This window comes from Thermobia domestica, chromosome 8 (genome assembly GCF_964235325.1).
Source record: "Thermobia domestica chromosome 8, izTheDome1.hap1.1, whole genome shotgun sequence".
Classification (NCBI taxonomy): Eukaryota; Metazoa; Arthropoda; class Insecta; order Zygentoma; family Lepismatidae; genus Thermobia; species Thermobia domestica.
The window spans coordinates 154,299,852-154,321,356 of NC_137461.1; the positions used below are offsets into that span (position 1 = coordinate 154,299,852).

Consider the following 21,505-nt stretch of genomic DNA (forward strand, 5'->3'; position numbering starts at 1 on the left):
ATCAAGAAAGATAAAATAGGTCAATAACTTTTAAAATTTCAATATATTTGTCCATAAGAGGGATACCTACTTGTTATTTGATAATTCCCCAATTTAAGAAATGGTTCTATGTACCCCAACAGGATTAAAAGGGAATATAAAAATATAAAGGTAATAAACCTCAGTACTCATTCATCCTTATCAAAGGGCTCATTTACATTTTTGACAATTTTTTACCCATGAAAGGAAACGAAATTTATAAGAACCTACATTATTATACCAAATTGGGCAATTTCCTAACTTTAACGGTGAGCCAATGTACCTATTTTGCCAATTTTAAGATGAAAGCATCGATGTTCTCATGCCTTATAAAAGAAAATAAACCCCTGAAAACATTGATATGTTCATATAAGGTAATAAAATCGCATCAAAGGGGTCAATAATCTCCGAAATTTGAATTTTTATCCATAAAAGGGAACAAAAATGGACCACCCAAATTTATACTAATACATATTAGGGTCCTATAGTGCTATATTAAATATTTGCATTTGGCAATTTCCAAAGTTTAAAGTTGCGGGCCAATGTACTTCTTCAAATTTTTCAAGGGATGCACCAATGTATCTATATCTTAAAAAATAGAATAGGCCACTATACATGCCCATATAATCATATAAGGTAATAAGACCTCATCCAAGGGGGGTCAATAACCTCCGAAATTTGATTTTTTGCAATTTTTTACTCATGAAAGGGAACGTGATGGATCACCCAAATTTATAGTGATACATATTGATGTCCTATACTATAATACTAAATGCTTATATTAAACAATTTCCAAAATTTAAGGGGTGGGCCAAGGTACCCCTCCTAAATTTTAAAAAGGATGCACTAATATACCTATGTCTTATGTAAGATAATTGACCCCTATACATACACACATAATTATATAAGATAATAGGATCTCATCAAAGGGAATAACTTAGGTAAAAACCAAACATACTAACTTTGGTCATACTAATTTTCAACAATATTTTACCCATGAAAGGGAACAAGTTGGCCCATTCAAATTTATGATGATACATATTGAAATCCTGTACTATAATACCGAATGCTTAAATTGGAGAATTTACAAAATTTAAGGGGGTGGGCCAAGGTACCCCTCCCAAAAATTTAAAGGGGTGCGTCAATGTACTATGAGTCCCTCACTCAGTCAAATGAAGTCAACTGAAGTGTATGAAAATACTTCTCAACATTGATACACAACAAAGACAGTGTGTCTGAAATGACTGTTGAGAGGTTTGTGTCAATGTTACAGCACTTTGTAAGCTCAAAAATGTCACATTTGTTTTGTTTTCTAATTTTGTTCTACCAAAGTGAGAGTTTCTTCCTAAATGAACAAATTTTGAGTTGAGTTAATTTTTGTCACTTAAACTTAGTATATTTTCGTTTTTCCCCCTGCATGCTTTTGTTTAGTGCATTCAATGTTTGGAGTATGTCGGCAAGAAAAGGTATATTATTGCAAGAAGAATCATTACTAAGGAAATCGGCATATTTACTTTCTTCTGACAGAAAGAATAGGAGAAGTTGTTCTTTGAGTGTATAAAATCTTTACAACATGTGACCACGAGACAACCACCTTACTTCTGTGCGAATAAGCAACTGACTATTCAGAATTCATTGCAGAACATAGACCTGAAAATAGTCTTGTTTCAAGAGTTCTTGGCTTTATGTATTTAACCATTTTTACCACTTGATTTAATACTTTTGCAAGTTCAGGAACAAGTGATTTTGAAACAAGTGCTTCTTTAAGAAAAAAAAAAACAATGTATAAATGTTATCTTAGGATTCTTTTGCTTTACTAATGCCAAAAATCCCTTTACGGAACCTTTCATAGAGGGAGCGCCATCTGTGCCAACACTCAAACAAGATTTCCATGAAAAAAAAAAACCTCCTGCATCAAAATAATCACTTACTATATCAAATATATTTTATCCCTCAGTTGTTTGGGAGAGCGCTTTACAAAATGAAAACGTTATAAATTTGAAAGTTCATTCCACCTGTCTGTATGGACTTTCAATTGAAGCGTAACGTAGCAGCTAACCGTGAAAATGTGTATGGGGATCTGGCAAATAAAATTCTATTACCGAAATACTATCTTACACAGTAATGTACGTACAATAATATACAACAATTACAGTAATATTTCCATTGAAGAAGTTCATAGTAATGTGAAATACAAATATACATTGTTCATGTGTCTTACAATTTGGTTTCTATAGAATTAATAATTTTGTTTCGAGTTTCTCGCGGCACACCAGCGGTCCTTTCGCGGCACACCGGTTGGGAAACGATGCTCTATAGTTTTGGTGTTACTGATGACGACCGACTTAAATCACAACTGACAACGGTCAATAAAGTATGATAGGCGAAATGAAAGAAAGTAACGCCAAGAAAAAGAAATAGAAAAGTAGAAAGGACGAAAGAAAGAACAAAAGGACGCAGTTCTTACATGGAATGAAATTTGACAAATACAGTATTATTTCTGAACAAAGAGGATAAGAAAATGGAAAGTCAATGACATTCTTAGAAATGTTAAGAAGGATTATTGTTGTATGTGAAATGCGAAAAAGTAACAAATTTATTTCGGGGGGAGCTTGAGCCGACAGCCTCCTAAATACGCCACTGAAGACAATTCTGCTCCCCTCATCCTTCACACCATTGTTTTTCAACTTCATAAATATTTTGAACATCGTTTATATATATGCGCTTATATATATGCGAGTTGAAAAGAAAAATCTGACCTCTGCAGAGTGTAAAAATAATTTTGCAATTCACGGTATTTCAAAAATCTGTGCCATCTTGATTTTCCTTCATGCGTCCTCCGCAGTTTGGGAACCAGTGAAGTGTTGGATCTGTTAAAAAAATGTAAAAAATATTACGAAACGTTGTGATTTACTTACAAGTAGTGAAGCGTGGGCACCCATTTAAAAAAAAAAAAGAAAAAAGATCATCACCTATGTCGTACATCATCATACTTACACGAAGGTAAACTATATTACCTTTAGAAACATACATTGTACTTCCCTTACTATTGACGCGATGTAGAATTTATTATCCCTTATATTCAGAGTAAAATTTACCCATGAAAAGCATAAGATTTTTTAAAAACAAGACTTGCAAGACTCTTGCAAGCAAGACCAAGACCAAGACCAAGGATTCCAGTGCAAGAACAAGACCAAGACCGGATATGCAAGACTAAGACCAAGACCGGATATGCAAGACCAAGACCAAGACCGGTTATGCAAGACCAAATACCAAGACCACCCGAGTCTTGGTCTTTGTCTTGCATTTGCTCATCACTACCCGACCGATCTCCATTAAATTTTCAACATATGAGGTTCGGATCTAGGAGTGTTTTAATTATTTCATTTTGATGGTACATCCTAGGGGACCGGGATGGGGAGATGTTTAACACTTATCGATATGCTACATGACCGATATTAGTGTCGAATCCATAGTGTTCAGGGGCGCTGAAATGAACAGTGACACTTCCGATGCCGTTTAAATCCAAATACAGTCGCGCAACATGGGGGACATGGAGGGTTATGATATATATATATATATATATATATATATATATATATATATATATATATATATATATATATATATATATATATATATATATATATATATATATATATATATATATATATGCTAAAATGATCGAAAGTGACCTATATTAATGTCGAATCCATAGTTTTCGGGCTCGCTGAAACGAACAGTGACACTTCCGATGCAATTTAAATTCAAATTCAGCTCTTTATGTCCAAAATGAAATGTATTTTCCCCGTGTGAAAACAGTTATTGTGCAAGTGCCTTATAACACATTTTCACATCAAATGATGTTCTGCTCAGTAGTAGAGTTCTCACCTCTAATGCGTGGATTATCTGGTTCTATCCCAGGTCGAATCAAGTGAGCTTTGTGGCGGACAAACATCATACGCGTAGGTTTTCTCGGAGTTTTTTTTTTCGTTTTCTCTCTCCTTCCTTTTTCAATCATTTCATTAATTATTATCATCACCGTGTCCCTTAGCCTCGGTGCATACTTGTGGGCCGTTAAACTAGAAACACCATTTCAAGCAATGTTCCGTTTCTTTTCCTGTTTTAAAACTCCTTCGAGTAAAGTTTCGAAAGATTACTGACCTACAGAAGTGTGTACAGTCATCCACATAAGTGCCTGGACCCCAAGTAATGGAATTATAACAGTCAGGGGGTCCAGGTACTTTTTTTGATGACTGTACATACATATTTTATTTTGATGTGAAAACTGTTAGTAAAAAAATCAAAGCATGTAAACCTATGAAGCACATTTCATTTTCTTCGCTAATAATTATATTTGCGCATAATTCTGTTTCGATTTAAAATATAGGAAAATTAATACCACGTTTGTATAATGAAGTTACATAATACATAATGAAGGACTTTATTTCCGATGATATAACGCATATCGTCTATCAAGGTCAAAGTAGTTGGCAAAGAACAGGAAAAACATATCGTCACATCTTTTTCAGAAAAATTGTTGTCGAGGTTAATGTATATGTATGTGTCTACTTTTTTCTTCTTCTTTCTGGCACTAGTCACGAATAGGGAAGTGATTGTGTCACAGGTCCTTTCATAACTATTGTAATATTTGAATACTGTGCAGTTTTCCGCAAAAGCTTCGCCGATTTGTTTGGTCTATGAACATAAATTTTAGTTTACTCTAGTGATATTGATAGTTTCAATTGTAACGTCTGTTTGGATTGCTAACGTAAGTACACATATTTACATTTTTGTGATAAAACAAATTGAACGTAATATTAATTAGCAGACTGATTGAAAGAGTTTAAGATTAGCAACAAAGAAAGAGAGGTGCTTTCTTAACAGTTATTGTTTTTAAGAGAATCTCCACTCAGTAACACAAATCCACTTTATAGAAAAATAAATACATCTATATAAATATACCGGGTGCATCAATAGTCTAGAGTCATAGGCCAACCACCTATTTCCAATAACCTTCTTCTCATTCCAGTTTTTGAAACTTTACTTATAAAGGAGTTGGCCTATGAGTACTTTTTTCTAGGTTTTAGGTACACTTTTCTAGGGTCGCCTATGAGTACTTTTTAGGCTCTAGACACTTACCTAGGTTCGCCTAGGTACAATTATCTAGGTTCGCCTATGAGTTCTAGGTACACTTATCTAGACATTTATTTTTCCAGAAAGTAGATTTATTGCCTTTCTATGTAGTTTCCCTAGAATGAGTTTGTCTGCTACCTCATTACGCAATAACTATTGAACTAATTAAAATTATATTTGACAAGATGATCAACCTTACGCCACCTAGAGATGATATGATATTGCATTGACAATCTTCAGCATGAAAGATGGAGTGGTGGGAAGTTGAGACACGTAAAAATAATAATTTTAAAAATCGACCCATATTAGTGTTTAATTCATAGATTTCGGAGTCTCTCATATGAATGGTGACACCCCCGATGTTGTATAATTCCAAACTCATTCCCCATCGCCACGGGATAGAGGAGTCTGTGGGGAAAAGTGAGCTATGATATTTGTGACAATAATCGAAAAGAACCAGTATTAGTGATTAATACATAGGTTTTGGTGTCTCTGAAATGAATGCAAGTGTCTTTGATGAGGTTTAAATGCAAGTGTGAGTAATGGTGTGGAAGGAAAAGAAATGCATTATGGATTTTTGTCATTACTCCTTCATTAAAATGCGTATCTTAATGGGGGTGGATCTAAGCACTTTATATATATATATATAATATAGACTTTTAAAGTCCTATAGCAGCGTTTCCCAACCTTTTTCAACTTGCGGCACACTACGGGTGTTACTTGCATTCTCGTGGCACACTTATAGATATTATTTGTAAATATAAAACACAGTGGTATTTTTTGTGATTATTGATCTCACAGAGAAGAAAGTTCGAACACTGGTATTTCCCCGTGGTAAATCATTATGCTTATTTTTCGTTCTAATTTAAAAATAGAAAACAATTGCAATGAAATATTGGACTCCAGTTTTTAAAAATACCCTTTCTAATTAAAAACTGTATCCTACCTTTTACTAAGAAAAAAGATAACTAAATAACGAACGAACAAACAAATATATTTTAGTTTTAAAACACAAATATAGGTAATTTATCGAAAGGATTTAATGACATTTTAAATTTTCAAGCTGCGAAATAGTTTGCAACAATAAAGAAGCAATAATGGTCATAACAATGACAACAAATACTTTTTTCAACATTAGAAATGTACAGAACAGTAACACGGTATGAAACTTAAAATTGTAGATTCATAGTAGAGGTTCATAGTAATGTGAAATACAAATATACATTTTTCCCTACGTTTTACGATTTGATTGCTATAAAATTATTAATTTCGTTTCGATTCCTCGCGGCACACCAGCGGCCCATTCACGGCACACCAGTGTGCCGCGGCACACCGGTTGGGAAACGCTGTCCTATAGTGATAAAGGACTTTAGTGATAAAGATCCCGTCAATTGAGATATGTGACGGACAAACATCGTGTGGGTGAGTTTTATCTAGGTTCTCTCGTTTCCTTCTACTTTCAGTTCACCGTTATCATCCGTCTCATCATTACTTCGGTACATAATCGTAGGACGTTACACTCAAAAAAATAATGAGGAAGAAAATGTAATTACCAAGTTATTTTTAAAAAAAATATAATTGCCTGAGAATATGATTTTGTTAATTAATAGTTCTCTGTAAGCATATTTCTGAAGATTGCTCACCTCCCGAAGCCAAGATAAGTTGTGATTACAATCACTCTTGTGCATGACACACCCGCCCGGACAAAATTGTTTTTTTTTTTTTAAAAAAAAAAAAATCCTGTTGTTATACGAAAAACAGATTCTTTAAGTACCACATACTGTATGGCTACTTCCAATTTTTCACATAAAAGTGTAGCAAACATGTAGCTAAAATGGGCTGAATTAAATATTTATTTTAAAACAACTTTATTATTAAGAAACTAGCATTTCTTGTTTAAAACAGTAAACATCCGAACAATGTTGTGATTTTAGAGTAGACAAGCTATTTTTTTTTTTAAAAAAAAAACTAAATTTAAAAACAAGCATACGGATGTCACACAAAAACATACTTTCACCAGTTTAAAATTAAACATCCAACTGAATAAACACGAATGCTCATCAATATAAGAACTAAGTTTTAAAAAGTTTATTCGTCCATTCTCAGAAGAGTGTATGCCGCCTACTCTGTGCCGTGCATCCCTCAAGAGGACCCGACGCCTAGCCCTGGTAATATAGTCGTCAGCACTCGGAGTCCAAGAAGCTGAACCGGCATTGGTCCAAGTCTCACAAGACGTCAAGTACTAGACGACTTCCAAGGGAGACTTCCAGCCTACAAGTTTAGAACCGTGGAGGCAGGCCCATAGCCAGCCCAAAAATGTAGGGGGGTGGGGCGGATGAAGTTAGGGGGCCCTATCCAACCATATGATAGTTCATCACCGTATTATAGTTCATTTCCAAGCCTACCGTGAAAATTTTAGTGTGGCCAGCAAAAATTTAGAGGGGGCCCGGCCCCCTAGACCTCCCTGGATACGGGCCTGCGTAGAGGGGGACAATAAGGACAGCCGTCACCGAGAACGAACCCAGGACCACAATGTTCCGCGCCGAGCAGCGAGAGGAATCGTCGAGACTGCAACGCAGCGCCTAAGAAGAAGAGGAAAAGATCTCTGGCGGGTTCGAACCAAGCACTCCTACAGTCGACTCCAAGCTTATCAATAATCAGTAGTGCATTATTAACGTTCAATTGAAGTGACATCAAGTCTCTAGTGCCTGTGGACATCAGCGAGCAGTACACGTGAGTAAGCAATACCATATTTTAAATGTTCTCAAAGAGGTGTTTTTTTTTTTTTTTTTTTTTTTAAGGTAGCCGATATTCTATTTAACACACACACATTTGTATTGGCATGTTCATAATTTAATAGTATCATTTCGTTAGCCTTCAGCTAACGAGACAATCGATCGAAACCGAGATCCTTCAGGTTAAAGCATTGATTAGTGCACTAGATATAAACCAAATAATGTGAAAATATTTCATGACTGGCTACAAGCGGGAAATTTTTATAGTACACTTATAGGAAGTCTGAAAAACGCCGGGACACAAGCTGGTAGTGACGTCGCATGGCCGCAGTGGCGTTACAAACATGACCGACCATCTGAAACTTTAAATTGTTATAACTCAGAAGCCTTGATCCTACGGACTTGATTCGTGCACCGTTGGAACCGGAATCACAAGCTCTAGAAATCACTACATATCAGAGTAATATTCGTAAAATAATATCTTGATGGTGAAATTCGAATATTTTCATATTTTGCATCGATTTTAGTTCACATATTTGCATTTTAATACACAATGGGCTTACATTGATTGAAACACGCATTTACATTTACGAACGAGACCAAAAAGGTAATTGTGACTAATATTCCTTCCTGACATATTAAATTTTTAGAAAATATTTGACGTTAAATTAAGGTAAAAATCCTGAATGTGCAGAAATTTCAAATATTTCAAATGTGCATAATGCAGACACTATTGATCTGACATACATAATTCATGCATCACTGGATCCGGAAACACGAGCACTACAAATCATTATACCAGAGTCATATTCGTAAAATAATATCTTCATGGAGAAATTTGAATATTTTGATTTTTTGTACCCATTTTATTTCACATGTTTGCATTTCAACACACAACGAACTCACAAATCAGAATATCTTAGAAATCTTTACAAACACTTCAAAGAACTTCCAGAAGAACAAGAAAACTATGAACAGAAAATAAAAGTGAAATTACAGCTTCGTTACATTACGCTACCAGTTTTCTTATTTATTAAAATATGAAAATTTTTACGTATTTTTTAAAATAAAAGTGATATCACTTTGTTTTTAGCAAGCCCCTTGTCAGGGACAAACGTCTGCAGATCGCTTTGTTCCCTTGTAATACCTATTACCATACTTTATACAATAGGGGAAAAAGAGCATCAGTTATTCCCTGAGCTATTTGTGAAATACCTATCAGGCTTTTGCGAAATACCTACCAAACACAAGACCTAGCCTTGACGCATGTCTTAATCGTTGCTGAACATACGAGACAAATATGCCAGAATAATTATCAGCGAATGTTTTTGATAACCGTGGTGGAAGCATGTGTACTACGGCTGCTGCATCAAACATTATTGCAGTTGCTTTGGGTAGGTCTTCATGGAGGGTGTCTTCATACTTGGGAGATGCTTTCTTCTTCATGCATTCGATAATATCTAATTTGCTGGATGGTTTTCTTAATCGTCCCAACTCAGATATGGATGCATAGGCATGATTCTCGTGTGCAAAGGAGGCGTCGATGTTACCATCACGCTACTGACAGGCAACATAGAGTTTGCAAGGAATGTGTGAGTCATGACGCAGGAGAGATATGTTTGCCTTTTGCTTGAAAAAAAAAAATGGGACTTTGTTTCAACTTGAAGAGCTGCAGATTCTTTTGCTTTATGACATCATGTATGGTTTTGTTGAGTTCAGTAAGTCTTTCCCTTACATATGTATCATACTGCTGTTTACCTACTGCTGCTGCCTGACGATCAGACACCTCTTCTTTACTTGACAATTACTTTGGTAATAGCTGTCATAAGACTATCTTCTGCAAATGGGTTTCCTTATTCATCAAATTGCTCTAGCACGTCTAATAAGTGTTTTCGGCATCTCAAATCTAACATGCGTGTGTGTTCTCTGAGTCCACACTCATGTTATCAATTAAACCATCCTCCTGTTCGTAGTCATAAATAATATTTGCGATTACTTTGCCAGCCATCATCCATTTCAGAAGGGAAGATAGTTTATCCAACATATCTACAGCACCATCATTGGTTTTCACGATTTTATTATTTTGCTCATGTAGATGATCATCTGTGATATGGAAAAGCACTCTCACTTTTTCTACTTCAGAAATGACCTCTCTAAAACTTGGAGTACACTTGGAGATGTCTAGTTGGCAATTCAAAAAGATTCTGTATGAATATTGGAATCCACCTGGCATGGTAAACATGGTCACAGGCAAAGAACCATGGACGAACCTGAAAAAGAGTGTCAAGGAATAGACAGAAATTTGCCTGCCGTACACTCTTCACAAACTAAAGCAACAAGATTTCAAGTTCCAATGTTGTATTTCGAAATACGAACTGTGACGATTCGCCTATTTTCTTATTACGCCATTCATCAAATCCAGTATCTTGATCACTAGAGGCTTCACAGTAACGACTATACGCTTTTTGCTGAAGAACATACAGAGCAGCTGTTGACACTTGATATGCATATCTAGTTCTTTTAACATGTGAGGCTTTCAGGAGAGGTTCGGACATTCCTGATGTAGTGATATCAGCAATTACTAATATCTCACCCATTCCAATCTTTCTAACCAACCAACTTTCTAACTAATCTTTCTAATCGTAATCATGAAAGCCATTTCAATATGAAGCCCTCCATCATTACCAAAATTTTGTATTCCCCATACTTCTCTGCATATTTCCATTGCATTTGTTTCATCAGGGCATACACTGGTTGATCACCTGTAATAACTGGTGTCTGGTGAGGGTTAAGATGTGAAACTACTGATGAAACAATATCCATGGCATGTCGAACTGTCGCTGGAGAATGAACGGCTTCCTCTAGTAAAGCTAATAAAGCATGTTAAATTTTGACATACTATGGTTCATATCCTTTGGAGTGAAAGGCTGCCCATGATATCTTCGCATCAGAGGATTTGGTTTGACTTGTAATTGCTGCGTACACAGAATCAAGCCAGTCTGTTGTTGCATTTATAGGATTCGAAGAAGCTGGGTAAATAAGGTTAACTGTTGACGTAGGTGGATCACATATGACAGCAGGAACTACAGGAACTGTGGTGTATGAGTCTGGAAGTCTTTTCATTTTCCTGTTCATCTTCTCTGCAGCAATACTAGGAAATCTGTAGTGTGAGGATTGTAGGTTAGAATGTAGTTGAAAACTTGAAATGCTGGTACCGTGGAAACTATCTGTTGCTGTTGAAGATGAATAATTCTGATCAATATTGTCTATAGCATCAGTGGTGAAGACATCAGTGAGAAGGTTTGGAGGACACACAACTTCATAGTTTTCAAATAATTCACACAAGCTATTACTTACTGTTGCCCTCTGCTGCAGTGCTGCACTCTTTTCATAGAAGTCAAATTCGATGCTCAGAAAGCAAATCTATAGTCACGTTTTCTAGTTCTGGCATGGGGCGTAAGACCTATGTACAAAGGGAGTGGCGTTTCTCATTCGAAAGGATGATGCTGTGATTTTGAATAATGGCGCCGTTTACGTTTAATCCTGTTAACACGAATCAACTGTGTTGTTGACAAAGCGGCTGACTTTTGGCTAGTAAGGGTTTGGTTTTCACAACCAATGGAAGATCCTTCCAGTAACATCTGGACAAAGGACAGCACTACGGTTACAACTGATGTGGCAGGAGTGAACTGGTTGGTAAAGGAACCGTCAAATCTGGGGAAGGTTTAAACATATAATTGTAGATTAAGAAAACCTTTTGCCAGCACTCATAGAATTAAAAGAACAAACATCACGAATGACATCTCCAACATCACCTTCAAACTTTTTGAAGTATTTGTAAGTGAAGATTTCTGAGATATTCTGATTTGTGAGTTCGTTGTGTGTTGAAATGCAAAAATGTTAACTAAAATGTATGCAAAAATAAAAATATTCAAATTTCTCCATGAATATATTATTTTACGAATATGACTCTGGTATAATGATTTGTAGGGCTTGTGGTTCCGGATTCAACGGTGCATGGATTAAGTATGTCGGATCCACTAGCGGATCCAGAAGGATCGTTTAGGAGGGGCGGTTCGCTTCCTGGAAGATGAGCGTAGCTTCAAGGTGACCAGAATTTTTATTTGCAAGAATGGGACGCATATGAATCCGGGGCTGAAGCGGGGCGGGTATAAACCTGATTCCACTTTAGGACCCGATTTTTTTTTTTTTTTTTTGTAATGAAAGTACATTCTTTCTGTACATTTAAATTAAATACGTTTCGGACGCGTGGCGGTGTCATGATTTACTTCACACACAATCACTGCAACATATCAGACGCATTGCGTGGCACAGTACTTGCACAAAAGAAAATACTGTATTGACGATAACATTCATTTTAACGTAAGAGTGTACAATTTGCTCTACTCATTTATATTTTGAATAACAATTGCGGGACAACAGTTAGAACCTGTAGTTCTTTCAGAAAAAGTATTCCGGGGGGGGCACTGCTAGTACTATTTTATTTATTATTATATTATAGACGTATTATTTTGGTCTCGTCCAGGGGGCACTCTCAGAGCTCCGGGGGGCAGTGCCTCCAAAAAACATGTGTGGAAGAAACTGGAGGCTCGGGCTACTCAAAAATAGATATCAAAAGTATATGTGCATAAAGAATAATACAAAATTAATCTATCTCTATATTTGTGTGCGGTCCACGAAACATAGTATAATTATAGCTATGCTTACAATAACAATAAAATTATATTATACTAGCCTTCGTTTAGGTTTCGTCCCCAGATCCCCAATTGCTCGGCATACGGCCTTGCACAATATAGCAAATGCTCTTACGTGCTAATGTGGGACAATATTTCGCGTTCTTCCTTCTGTCTTTCATATAGAATTGGATTGAGCTAAAACTCTGTCACAAAATTCAAACATCTCGTAAGGCACTTTAATGAACCACCCCTATCTCTTTTCCTTCTTTTCTACGTTAAGTGAAAAAAAACGCTCAGATAGCCTACATGTTGAATTATGGTAAATAAAAAATCAAACTACCAACTTTCATGTTTCTAATCGCATGGAGTCCCGAGATGTGGACATCTTACAATAATAATAATAATAATAATAATAATAATAATAATAATAATAATAATAATAATAATAATAATAATAATAATAATAATAATAATAATAATAATAATAATAATAATAATTATTATTATTATTATTATTATTATTATTATTATTATTATTATTATTATTATTATTATTATTATTATTATTACTATTATTATTATTATTATTATTATTATTATTCCGCCCTTTTCTTCTTTCTAGGTAAAATATCAAAAACGCTGGAACAAGTATTGAATTATTTTAACTGAAAAGTCCATATACTAAATTCCATGTTTCTAACCTTCTAAGATTCTTAGATATTGATATCTTATTATAATATTTGCAATCCCTGCCCCTTTTTCTTTCCATCTCTTTTATCTCCGTTTTACTAAAATATCAAAAAACGTTGAAAAGCGTGTCAAATTTTTTAAAATTAGAAATTCAAATGCCAAATTTCAAATCTCTAGTCTTAACGGATTAGAAGAGATGGCCGTCTTATTAAAATAATTTCCACCCGATTCTCTCTTCCTTTCTTCGAATTTCCAAAAATCCTTCCTTAGTGATACTCTACGTAACAAATCTTATATACTGTCCGAATTTCAAGTTTTTAACTTAAGCGGTTTGACATGTGTGAAGTTTTTCACTCAGGATTTCGTCTTTTATATTTGAATTACAATAACAGCTTTCTCAATAAAAGATGAAATGCCATTAGAAGTCACAATGAATGTCTGGTCCCTTTTTAGTGTTTCCGTGTTGAACACCAAAAGTCACGGCTCTCTTTGTTGATCTAGTAGCAAGCGAACGTACCTATGATCTTGGATGCATGAGGTTCTGTGGTTTAATTCCCGGTGAGTGAGCATTGAACGCACTACAGTGGTCAGATTCAGATTCAACTTTAAACTCTAGTTCTCGTTCTGTAAAGCATCGATTTTGACAAACGACGTAAGCACATATTAATCAATCAACCAACCGAAAGGTCTCCTTTCAGATTTAGAGAGCTTTTCGGTAAGGAGCGCTGAAGATTCTATATTTATCTTTATTCAAGGTCGTAAAGGTAATTTAGGTTATAATCCGGAATTCCGAATTTCATTTCATATTCTTTCTCTAGAACACAATAACACATTTTTAGTTCAAAGAATGAGCCGTCTTACCTTCCTTCCTACAGCTGTTCGTCCAACGAATTAATCATATTCTCTCTCCACTGGGGCCCAAGGAACTAGGGAGAGAAGTATTCACAATAAAAATATGTCTGCATTAAGTACTATTAAGGTACCACACAGTTTGATTAGACTCTGCTAGGCTTGTCACACAGATTGGATCGGTCGGGAAAAGACCATATTAGTATTTCCCAATAATAAATGCTGGAAATTCAAAAAACTCTTTGGAGGGGGCGGTCGCCCCCTCCGCCCTCCCCATGGATCCGCCAGTGGTCGGATCAATAGTGTCTGCATTATGCACATTTGAAATATTTGAAATTTCTGCACATTCAGGGTTTTTACCTTATTTTTACGTCAAATATGTTCTAAAAATTGAATGAAAGGAATATAGTCACAATTACCTATTTGGTCTCTTAGTAAATGTAATGCGTGCTTCAATCAATGTAAGCCCATTGTGTATTAAAATGCAAATATGTGAACTAAAATCGATGTAAAATATGACAATATTCGAATTTCTCCATCAAGATATTATTTTACGAATATTACTCTGATATATAGTGATTTCTAGAGCTTGTGATTCCGGTTCCAACGGTGCACGAATCAAGTCCGTAGGATTAATGGTTTCTGAGTTGTAACAATTTAAAGTTTCAGATGGTTAGCCATATTTGTGACGTCACTGCGGCCATGCGACGTCACTACCAGCTTGTGTCCCGGCATTTTTCAGACTTCCTATAAGTGTACTTTTATCCTGAAAATTTACCGCTTGTAGCCAGTCATGAAATATTTTGGCACTGTTCTACTGCACTAGATCGGCATTTCAAAATTCTATTTATCCTCTTTATTAAATTAATAACCCCGGATCTTTCATAAATTTCGCTCCATTAATTCATCATCATCATCTTTTTATAATAAAAGACAAAATCCAATTTCTTATCTTTTATTCAAGTTACCCGCATCATCCTGATGCGTAGTTTATGACTTGAGTAAACTTTAAAAATAAGATAATCTCTTACGTGACAGGTAAATACAAGATATATTGTTCTACCATCTCAATTTACAACACATGACTTAATTAGTAAATACTATTATATTACTCCCTTAGGACTATCTGCTAATAATCTACGAACAACCCATTTAATACGCCCATATCACACAAGACGCTATTTTATATAGTTGTTTAGTTAAGTTGAGGTGACTTTGAGTTTAGCGTCCTTTTCAGCAGTGAGGGTAGGGTAAAGTAAGGTATATTCGTGATAAATCACTATAAAGTCCATATTTCTACTAAAAGTTAAAATCTAAGCAAAAAGTAAGGCTGCATATAGATAGTGCGTACATTGCTTTATACTGTTCCGCTGTATTGTTTATTCTGCGTACAATATGTTATGTGTATCAAGTTAGTTTGTAAAATGAATACATGCATAGGTAATTTCGTGAGAGGTAAGGAAAGTTCGTGATAGTGGGTAGGTATATTCGGGATAACACTGTAATTAGTACAATATAATAATGTTGATTGAACATAGGAACGAAATATCAGCAAGAAAGAAGCGCCTTCCAGTTATAAAGCGTTTTATACACAAAATACGCTAACTCTAATTGACAGGACTACCTAGGGCCTATCCACTATGATGTGGGTATGTAAATATGCCTCATCAATTCTTAATAGCAAAATCACACATAGAAACAAGCACACAGATTAGGTCCATCACAAACAAAAAACGAAGTTCGTGTAACAGTCAGTCCTCATCAGAACTTGAAGGAGTTGTGGCGCAAGAATCACACATGAATACATGAACACACCCGACCTGTCGTCCTGCTTTTGACAACGCACATGGTATGGCACTAAACAGAAAGAACATTGGATCCATTTATCCCCTGTCTTATCATGCGCATTGTCTTCATAGATATCACCATTCACATCACATTCCCTATCATCATCACGAATTGCCTGTTTGTAACGGATAGGCTAGCTTTATTGTTATAGGAAGATCGTGAACTCTAAGGTTGATCAGCAGAGTTACTATTTTGCACGTTAGCAGAGTAAGAGACCGAGAGCTTTCTCAGTCGACCAACTTGCTTTCTGTCAGTAGTAGTAGGACTAAGTTCGTTCAGATATTTTTCCTATGAATTTCTCTGCTTTCGTCTTTTGAACAGAACTCTCAGATTTAGTCCGTATCTTTTCTTGAACTCACCCCACCACAATTTATTTGAAAATTCACTTTCAGTGTTAGTGATTTTTTTTTCTTTTTCTGATTTAGCAATCTTGTATGCGAGACTCCTGATTTACTTTACCGTAGGGCTATAGCCGTATCCAAGCTTTAAGCAATTATTTATCGTTGATGGAGTTTTAAATTGCGTGCGCAGTTAATTTAATATGTGAATACTGTGGACGAGGTATTTTTATTGTCATGAAGGACAGGTAATTTCGTTACAGTAAGGTAATGTCATGATAGCCTCTACGCAAGAATCAGACTTATAATTACACGTGACTTATAATTTATTAAACTACTATCCTGTAAAACGATAACTACGAAAATTTGACCTTCTTAGCAGAAATGAAGCCCTGGTTTCAAGCTACTTGGCAACTTTTACATAAATGCAAATATTCATTAAGAATTTTACATGTGTTCTTAAGAGTCTAAAATGTTTAAAAAGCGACACACAGACACACTACTATCGCAGAAAATTAAATTAATATATCAGTTATGAAACCAAACACCAATATTTACGTGCCTCGTTTTGCTTTCGTTGTTATCTCATGAAAATAACAGACGTGACACAATCTTCCGCACAATGTAAACAATACTCCTTCCTCTGTCTTCTTTCTTTCCCTTCAAACCTATTTGTGCATATGGCCCAGCGGCGCCGGCCTACACATGAAACTGGATCCATGCTCGATCTTGTGCCAAGAAATGGAAATCTTACTGGGATAAGTTTCTTTGCTACAGTTGCTTAAAAAACTATCACGAAATTACTTATACCACGAATATACCTTACTTTACCCTATATGGGACGTGGACCTACTGATTAACGTGGAATCCGAACCACATGAGCTCCCGTCGGGAATCGAACCCAGGTCTCCCAAGTCAAAGACGCGTAAAGTAACCGCTTAAGCACAAAGAAGCTCCTCGTAGTTGTTTAAATTGTGGGTATGTTCAATGATTTTTCGTAACGATGAACATCAATGATCGAACAGGTGAATGTAGTCCGATCTGAAAATTTATAGTTATCTTATAGTGCAAATATAGTGAAAGAAAAATTGACAACACAATGCATCAAATTATCTTAATAAAGAAGTTTTCACATTTGTTGTACGTTTGTGTTAAAAGAAACTACTTTTATACATACACGACCTCATTCTGACCTGGATTCTAAAAGTAAGGGTAACTGTTTAGTTGGAGTTTAGCGATCATTTCCAACACCGAGGTAACGTGGACCTACAGTTTAAGGAGGAATCCGAACTACTTCGATGCGTTCAAACTTCAAGAAACTCCCAACGTGAGTCGAACCTGAGATCACGTGCACCAAAGGCATGCTTGCTAACCACTAGACCAGCAGTGAGGGTTCCCTTGACCTTTGTGGACCAGTTCTGATGAACTACAGCACATAACGGAAGTGCGACTATTTTTCAGAAAGTTAAATTACATTGAGCTTTGGTTTCTTACTTCAGCAATTTTGTGGTCTTGAACTGATTTTTGTTTCTGATTCAGCAGAAAAACTAGAATTCGACAATGAACCCAGTGAAGATACTCGAATGTCTCTTTGGCAATCACTATATTAAATTCATTTACTTTCAACAAACACGTGATAAACTTCTATCATCAGCAGTGATGGAACAGATCACAACATTATTAACCCGCAATCTGGAAACAATCTTTGACCGAAGAGAGCCAGTGATCCAGTATAAACCGGATAGACCTGACGTAACTCCAAGACAACGAAACCTTCATCACACATACGGAAGTATACTAATGTAAATCTAACCAGAATGATTCTTCTCCTCTTTTTTTCTCACTAATCTTTATTTTCTTTATTGTTGAGTATGTGTGAGTGTGTGTGTCAAAGATACTTGCAAGGGCTATCCGAATATAAGCACGTGAGAATCATAAAAAAGTACAGATTATGTCATAAAGTTGAAGTGAACAAGCCTTTAAAACTAAGCCTATAAAAACATCAAGCACAATCAGGCTCGGACTGGCCAGAGCAGGAGGGCAGGAATCCCTACCGGGGCTCTCTCTTAATATATACAGGGCCATTCCATCGTCATGGGCAGGACATTTACACTACATTTTTGATGCTTTAAATTTGTATATTTCTAAAAATACAAGATAAAATCTGCTAATGTATGATATGTGAGCAGTACAGACTTAGGAGTATATCTAGCTGATGTTTTCAGTATTTTTTTTTTTTTTCTGTTTAGAGTAGAAAATATTAATTCCTTAACGTCTGTCGCGGGCGGGGACATAAAAAAGAAGTGACTTTCGACACACCAAGTAAATGTTACAAACCTCTGTGAATTCTTAACTCAAAATATTTTTATTTAAGCGCAAATGTATAAATGATGAAAATTTTCCAACAAACTTCACATAAGAGAAATTTGTCAAATATTTCTATTAATTAAAGAAAACTAAACTTTATTGTGTCACGATTGGACACCGTGTGAATCAACACCTAAAATCTCAATAAGAATGATTTCAAAAATGAAATAAAATCGAAAATAAGTTAATTTATGCTGTTCTGCTGTAGCATTGTACACAAATAATTCTATTTACTTTACTTGAGGCTTGCTTTTATGACGCAAAAATAATAATATGTAGTACTCTTATTTCTCACCACCTACTCTCTGGAAATGTTTCTGCTTGCCCACTTACACCCATCTTGTAGGGAAATTCGTACAAAACACTGTGTTTAACAGTATATAAAATAGGTGCTGGTATCCAGGTCGTGCCGTGGAAAATCAGCGCCCGGGGCGCGAGTATACGACGGCGTCCCAGTAAATATGAGTGAGGTCAACAGACCACCCGCAAAACACCACCATGGTTGGCGTGAAGCGTGGAAAAATTTTCAAAAATAAACCTTGATTTTCCTTAATGTTGAGCACTTTTAAATACTTTTTTCCTTCCATTTTATACATATCTTTTCTTTTTCCTCTCGAATTTTGCGCCCCCTTATTTTGACGCCCGGGGCCGTCGCCTCACTCGCCCTCCTCCCACGGCACGGCACTGCTGGTATCACAGAGATTATTTGATCGAAATGCACGTAAAATACAGCTTCTTCAACAGTCCTGAAAAGTTTACCGCAATCGCTGACGACCTTTATACAAATTACCTTGACTTCTTCGTCCTCTTCCACTGGGCTTTGTGCGATAGATGCATGCCTCTCTGTTCTCTTTTTCTGTCCACTAGAGAATAATTCCAACAAAAATGTTCCTTGTGTTATATCTTCAACAGCTGGCCTAACACCAGTTTTGTTACCATCCAAACCTAAGTCGTCGCTCAGGATAGCTTCGTAGCTTCCGGAATCATCATTTTCAAAATGTAAATAAACGTCTGTTAGGAATTTAAAAATTTTACACGGATGAAGCTCTGATTTAAACGTTCGACGATGGACCAAATTTTCGCTGTCAAATTGCAGGAAAAAAGTCTTTTGATTGGATACATTCAATTGATAGAGCATTATCCCCGTCTTTTATTGAAAATATCTTATACTTCAATTGTTCTTTGTTTACTTCCATTTCTGCTGATGATAGTAGTAAAACAGATATATTTTGAAACGAAGAGCTTAAAGCTGCTACGAAATCAGCAACAGATTCTATACAACCTTCTTTTGTTTCACAAAGTTCCATCTGGCCTTAGGCCCGTTACACAGTCAAGCGGAGCTCCGCGCTCCGCGTCCCGTCTTCCGCTCTCCGCACTACGCGTGTGTGCTTACACAGTCATCCGTAGCTACGCGCTACGCGTCACGTGATTATATACATGATTCTTCTCAGTCAGTGTTGCGAGTCAACATAAAAAGTTCGAAACGACAATAGTGGCATCTTAATATTTCTGTAAGAAGAGAAAGCGAAGAACACAGAAAAATAAATGTCTCAAGATTCATCCCTTAGTTTCTCAAAGAAGTTTGAAGGGAGCTTTACGTCTGTGTATATAGATTTGCGAGAAGACGAGAAGTACTTCAATAATTTCCGTACGTCAATTCAGTCGTTCGATGACCTAATTAAAAAAAAAAAATCCATCGAAATTATAAAAATGCAATTTAAATAAAATTCATATGCACGCTCTTAAAATACAGCACTTAACAGATACTGTTTTTTAACAAATGAAAATAACCTATGTTTGTACATTTGGTTAGAACTTCACATCCAATCAACTATTTAATAGTAGAGATAAATTATTTGCCTCAATTTATCTTTTTTCATTGTCCATACCTTCATTTTTACAAAAAAAATCTTTTACATATCTCGTTCCATGCCTGTTCACGAATGTCACGCTTTTTGTGTTCCTCACAAGAGAGATTCCATTAACATGGTGTTAATTTAACCTCCGTGATAATTGAAACTGAAACTGAAATTTGTTGAAAGAAAGTCCAAAAATTACAATAGTCACGTACTGTTAACAGTGGTATATTAGAGCCACCACATGTACAGTTCCAATTAAGCAAAGACATTGATTGAAAGTTCCAATTAAACGAAGACAATATAGCTAAATTAAAAATAACACTAAACAATATGAAAATAGTATTATAGAACAGTATAAAATATTATTTAGCAACTCACTATAAAAAATAAGAAAAGAAATCTGGATCAATTTGCATTTTGCTTGTGCTACCATGCACGTTTCTTTTTAAATTTTAAAGAGAAGTGGCTGCTCCGCGCGCGGAGTTCCGCTTGACTATGTAAGCACCCATTTGCTCAATGGCCCTATCTGCCTCGCGGAGCGCGGATAGGGCCACGCGGAGGCTGCTCCGCGCGCGGAGGCCTCCGCGTGACTATGTATGCACCCATAAGAATCAATAGAACAATCTTGCCACGCGGGACTCCGCGCGCGGAGCTCCGCGTGACTGTGTAACGGGCCTTAGGGATGCGCACGAGACGAGTCGAGACAGGATTTTCCTGACAAAATTCGAGTCGAGACACGGCTTTTCCAATAGAAAAATATACATTTCTCGAGTCGAGACAACACTTTTACAGCACATTTTCGAGACGAGACAGCCACAAATCTTGTCTCGTGCGCATCCCTATCTGGCCTTTTTGTACATATAGCCCAGTAAATAAAGGACCAAAAAGGGTGTCGAGCTGAAATAATTTAGAAAAAGCTGAAAATTTCAGGATTTGTCTTTCATGTGATCTTAAATGAAATATCAAAA

General features: G+C 36.0%; 2 protein-coding genes across 3 annotated transcripts in view; one reads left to right on the forward strand and one right to left on the reverse strand.

Moving 5' to 3' along the window:
* LOC145693302 (alpha-tocopherol transfer protein-like) overlaps window positions 1–21,505 on the reverse strand; it is a 373,161-nt gene that overhangs the window by 262,068 nt on the left and 89,588 nt on the right. The gene's annotated exons all lie outside the window — the stretch shown is intronic.
* Window positions 4,592–21,505, forward strand: part of LOC145693301 (retinol-binding protein pinta-like) — a 159,827-nt gene continuing 142,913 nt past the window's right edge. The window contains exon 1 of the mRNA XM_081769160.1: window positions 4,592–4,789. The gene's annotated coding sequence lies outside the window, so the exon portion shown is untranslated. The remainder of the gene's footprint in view (window positions 4,790–21,505) is intronic.